Genomic DNA, 6,327 nt, shown 5'->3' on the forward strand with positions numbered 1-6,327 from the left:
CAGGGAATCCATGGACCCACCGTAGTCCCCACCAGGTTCTTGGGGACATGGGTTAGTGTCAGCGTTGGGTTAACGGAGAAAATTGGATGGGTACGTTTCCAGTTAGCACAGATGTTAGTAAAACGTGCTGGACCCCACTGCTGACCAAATTATCAGCTACCTCTCAGTGCTGTGGGTATGAATTGTCCGGCTGCCTCTCCGTGCACACAAGTCTGAGGGTGAGAATCATTTAAACGCGAAAACAGAGGTGGCTGCAGCACAACCGACATCTTTCCACTCCATTACTACATCTCCTCTTTACAGTGGTCCTATCAAACCCTTCTATTTGTTGGAGTATTCATAAATTCTGACCCATTTTAAGAATATATGGCCTTTACACCCCTTTGTAACCTTGTCCACGAGGGCTGAAATTATCCTGGTGCATCCCAGTTCTCTCCTTTGACTTGTCCACGTCCTGCCAGAGCAAGGACACAGAATCACAGAGTCATTTTGGGTGGAAAAGCCCCTCAAGATCATCAAGTCCAACCATTAACCCACCCCTGGCACTGCCCCATGTCCCCAAGAACCTCATCTCTCCATCTTTCAAACCCCACCAGGGATGCTGAGGGTACTGACTACGTCCAACATCATACACTTGCAATTTGTTCGCCAAAGAAACAAGAGTTAATATTAGAATAGCACTGATGAGACAAATACAAACCTGCTTATACGATCAGCCTCTATAGGCAGATTCTAATGGATGATTAAATCCACTAGGACTGAAATTAGAAAGGTAATGGCACATAGAGATGGGAAAATAAAATTACTGAGATTAATATCATTAAAACAAAAAAAAATGTTACATTTTAAGGATATATGCAAATACATTTTTTTAAAAGTTTCTTCCACATTTTATTGAAAATAAATATGTTTTCAGACAAAGCATATTTTCATTTTCATTAATTCATTTCCAAAAAACCTCTTTCCAGAACATCGTTCCTAGAACTGATTTCCTGTAAGACCTTCAAGGAGGATTTGGAGTCCTGGCTTTGCAATAGGAATGTGGACGTTATTTGCAAACCTGAGGTCTTGCCCTGCTAAGCCGCCAAAAATCCACCTCCTGTCCTCCCCAGCTCTGTGTCAAGGTGCTCTGTGACTTCAGGCTTGTCCCTTTTTACCAGCAAATCTTTTTGTCTCAGCTTCTGAACTCCAAGATGGGTCTAAAATATTTACATATGTTTGCAGAGTTTGGAATCCCACTTAGAGAGTGATTTTGATAGCCTGGGCTTTTTCCTTCAGTTGAAAGATTCTACGTTGACACAAAATGGCATAAGCAAGTTTTATTCTTTCCTAGCTCAGGGTTGGTTTTCCTTTCATATCACTCCCTTTCACATAAATAAAATATAAGATACAGCTAGAAATGTAAACATTAACCTGTGAAAGCATCAAAAATAAAGGTTAGTTACTTTACAGAGTATGAATAGCATAGAAAGGCGTGATTCTTGTGTCCAAGAGCTAAGACCTTAAATGAAGCAGATAGTGTAGAAGAGAAACTCAGTGCAGGGGATAATCAGCAGGTGCCTTCATCACAGGCCAGCAACGTCAATACTTGCGTTCAGGTTTTATACATATACATACATAAATACGTGTGTGCTGGATTAATACTGACAGAGAACAGCCCTGACAAAGTTCCCAGGAGAACAAGGTTGTTGATTTCAAGCTCCACTCAGTCAAAAAAGGCAGCAATAAAGCCTCAGGAATATTTATCTTTATTTTCACTGTGTGTGATGCAGTGGCATCGTTCATGGCCAACAGGATGTGCAAAAGACCTTGTTGAAACCAAGGCTTGGGGGAATATTTCAGGGTCTCCTGGAAAGTGCTGGGACCCTCGTTGTTTTGCATAGGAACTCAGGTCCTTCCTAACCTGAGGAACACGGAGAATAATTAGAATAATCAGGCACCCCTGGAGAAAATCCTGCTGCTCGAGTCTTTCCTGACCTAAAAAACCCATCTGTGTGAACCAGATAGCAGCTCACTTCTCAGCTCCATGCACTTATTAGGTTATTAGCTGAGATTGTTAACGAAGCAGCCAGTGAGCCATGGCCACAGTGTTGGGTTTTTTGGCCACCTGTGCAGTAGGAACAAGGCTGAGCCCAGCGTCCGTTCATCAGACGATGGCAACAATAAGTGACTGACGTGTTGAGCTGGATTTGAAGAGGCAGCACAAAGATGAAAGCCTCCAGAAGCCCTTTGCGATTCCCTTAGTCATCCATTCCCACCAAAAGCTTCTCTTTTGAAGTTTTAGGAGGCCTGGTGCAACCTTTGCTCGTCCTTTTGGTCAGAGCTCTTATCTGTCTAGTGCAGACCCGGCCTCTTTTTTGCTTGTCCTACTCAAACCCAGTTATTACGGGATAAACAAACTGTATTTGCTGATGCACGTTCTCAGTTTCCTTATCAGGCGAACAACACGCTCCTCCTGCATGTTGGGTCGAACTCGCTGCTGGTCCAGCTCCAAGAATTCCAGGGTGACAGCACCACAGCTCATTTGGCACTTGTTTTTACTTACCAACTGCAAAACATAATACAACAACAACAAACATAACCATGTTGTGATTGGAGCCTTGTCTTACGAGCCAAACGAGAGTTTCCCGGCATTGCAAAGCATCCTTAGGTTGATGATTGCAGGTCTCGGATCTTCTTAATGAGATATCAACGCGATGTCTAAGCACTGTTCTGGGTAGTGGTCAAGATGCTTTGGGATGTTGTCAGAGTGAAGACTACCACGTGTTTTATTGTAGAAAATTTTCAGTTTTATTGTGATTGTCTCTTTAAAATGAATGTAAATGACTAAATCATCCATATCTCAAAACCAGTTCATAGCTGCTGTGAAAAACATTGGTAAAGTTATCTGATATGAGATGCAAGACGCATATCTGAGAAGAAAACCAAACCCCTAATCCCAGCACAGAATCAGGGATTTAAAAAAGTCAGAAGGCTGGAGACTGAAGCCAGGGGCTCAGCTGTCACAGCTACAAAGCTACTCCCTGTACTAACAAGCATCCAAATCTACTGCTACAGAAAGAGAAAACACATCTTGTCACTGACATCTTATGTTGTGGAAGCTACACACAGAGTGCAGGAGATATTATACAGTATTTTAATAATAATTTCTTGGGTTATGGCTTTAAAAGGTTATTCCTCTCTCAACACTGCAGAGCAAAAGCTGCTCTCCCCTGCCCCGGTCACAGCATCCATCCCTCCTTACTCCCCGTTCCAGCACCTCCATCGAAACCAAAGCTCTTGCAGTTGGTTGCAGGCCTTGCTGTGTTACACCGAGGTATAAATGTGATGAGAATATGCCGAGGAGAGAGCAGAAATGATGGAGAAGCATTCAGCAAAAAGTGTATTCCACCTTTGCATTAAAAAAAAGAAAACTCTTTCCCCTGAAAATCTTAAATGGGTTTTTCAGGCATGATCTATTTTTCACAAAAAACAAACAAACAAACAAACAAAAAAACCATAAAACAACAACAACAACAAAACAACAACAAAAAAACATAAAAAAACCCCAAACAAAACAACCAACCAACACAACAAACAAAACCCTAATTTAACAGGAGCTTTTTGTTCATCCCTTTGTTGTTGGCGAAGAGCACAGATAAGGGGGCTCAAGGGTGCTTCAAGCATAGAGTATCGCTGCAGAATGAAATGATGGTGCTCTCTCTGTATTTGAAGAATAAGCCACAGGTGTCATCAAATGCTCTTATTTTAGCTGAAGTTCATGGGTTTTTGCCACCCATGCCCAAGTGTTCCCACAGCCTGTTAACTCCTCATTCCGCAAACACAGATGGGGTTTATAAACCAGCTTGTCTGTCATGCAGGGAGGGGTGTATGTCACTGTCAGGCATAATTCATAGCGAGTATCCAAATAAAACGCCATTTGAGACTGTTGTCCGACATTCAGAGTGTATTTGAGATCCCGTGGGACAGGTCAGGCCACGCTGTACCCGCAGCTGCTTCCTCAGCGCTTCCCAAACGCTCCTGGGTTGAATGGTCCCACTCAAGCCAAGAGATCAAACTTCTGCTCTCGGAAAAGTTTGGCCGAGTTACGCTGTGATTTTCAAGCAGGTCACGTTCACCTTGTGCCTCATTATCCCCACCTATGGAGCAGGGTCCGGAGCTTCAAAAAAAAGGAAAGACTACTAGCACTGCATCGATGCATTAATGCTTGCAAGGCACTTGAAAAATGTTAAACGGAACACAGAATGCTCCTGCAAAATGCGTTTGTTAATTAACCATCAGAGATCTGCTGGTTTATTAGGAACCTTTTGGAGATGCGCCTTCTCATTAGCCTGGTACGAAACAACCCGCAGCAGGAGGGAACAAGTTGCTTCAAACAAGGTTCAGCTTTCTGCCAGTTTAATCCTCATCTCATTGACAGGCTTCTGAATCTTAATTTAATTATAATTCCTTAATCGCTTGCTGGTATCGTATCTCAATCTCTCTGTTCTGTGTCTCTTTATAGCTTCTTTTTTGTTGTGGGACACAGGAATAGATCATTTTTTCCAGCGTCCATTAAAATTCCCTTTGCCTGCAGTGCAGTACGCTCCATAAAAGAGATGAACCTGCTGCAAGTGAAATAAGCTGATGCTGCACTGTCTTTTTAGAGCAACAACAATCTTTATAGATTATTTTTTCCAGGTGCCATGAATCTCCTTCAAAGTCACAAGTGACCGTTATCAATTAATATACTTAATAGTCACATTTTCAATTCACATTCAGGCCGTACAGTCGATGCTCACCCTGGCAGATGCTTGAAAGCTTTGCTTTTCCGAGATAAAATGTTACCTTGGATGCGATGGGGGCAGCAAGGGGGGGCGATTCGGGAGCAGAAAGACGTGTTAAAGTGCAGCACCTGAGGCCTTCTTGTTTTCTGAATTTACAGTCTCAGGCTGGCAGTCGTATAAATGAGTGATGCTCTCTGATGTTCCCTTCCAAGCCGGCTGCGAAATTGGCAGGGAGTCTTCGCTTTTGTGCTGATGTGTCCAGAATTCAAATAATTTGATTCTTGGGTATAATGACAATTGGAGGCGCAGTATTACCTTGAGAAAAAGAGATGGGAGAGACAGCTTCTGTATCCTGTATTGAATTAACAACCGATTCCCATTTACTCTCTCCGCTGAAAACTCTATTATGTGGGGTTCTTATTGCCCTTATTCAAGGGCATGGAATTAAAAAAGTGATATCGATGGTAATGCGCTCATCTTCCTACCATGACATTGAATAATGGGGACAAAGAAGGGAAATCTTGAAGGATGATACACCTTTTAAAATACTGCTGATATTGAAAGCATATAAAGGACAATGCATTTGAATATTGGCTGATGAAGTCGTATTCAGATTATTGTGCTTTTTGCCTATGCCTTTAAATCATCTTTGCTTTTATTTTCGATGTTGTTATTGAAACACTTTATTTTCTTGTTATTTTAGGAGACAGTCCTTACTGTAAGGAACATACTTTAGGTGAGGATGGAAGTGAAGTGTTGGTTATGCTAATTCCTAGAGAAATCTGTTCTCTCTTCACCTGGATCCCAATGTGGGAATCTGACAGGGATCTGTCAGGGAAAAGTCCACCAACAGATTGCTCTAATTATACACGTCAAGTAACTACTACTCACGTGAAGGTTCTTCTTCTGGCACAAACTGTCATTTTCCAGTTCAGCTTAAGCCTTCTCTGAAGTTACATAGACCAGATAAAACTGGAGGTCTTATAACAAAATTAAAATATCCACCATGGACCCTGCAGCATCTTTTACAAAAATATTCATGTAGGTTTTAAAATGTATTTTCCCGTGCAAATGATACCTTACACAAAATAACGAGTGTATTTCCATTAGGAAGTTTTACATGGTATTTTACAGAATATGCGATAATATCTCCATTTTACAGGCGGGCAACTGAGAGGCAGAATATTCACCTACGTTGCCAAAAATCACACAGGAAATACTTTCTGAGGTGAGAACAAAACACGGATCTTGCTCTTATTAGTTCAAAACCACAGGGCCTCCCTGAACTATTGACACTCTTACCTAATCTCAACCCAGATGTTAACGAGGCCCCTTACACCAGGTTTTCAGCCAAATGTCCCTGTGGGGTGGGATCATGGAAACGGGCTCAGAATTGGGTCTGAGCACGGTTAAAAATTACACTGCAAAGGGTTTAGGGAACATGCGTCAAAACTCTTACCTGTGATGACCTGAGTTGATTCTGACCACATTGATGCTGTCGTGATGCTGGTTTAACTCTGTGACTGCAGCTATTTTAGAGTCAGTCACACCTTCCAACTGC

The sequence above is a fragment of the Streptopelia decaocto genome, assembly GCF_964273445.1.
Source record: "Streptopelia decaocto genome assembly, chromosome: 7".
Lineage (NCBI taxonomy): Eukaryota > Metazoa > Chordata > Aves > Columbiformes > Columbidae > Streptopelia > Streptopelia decaocto.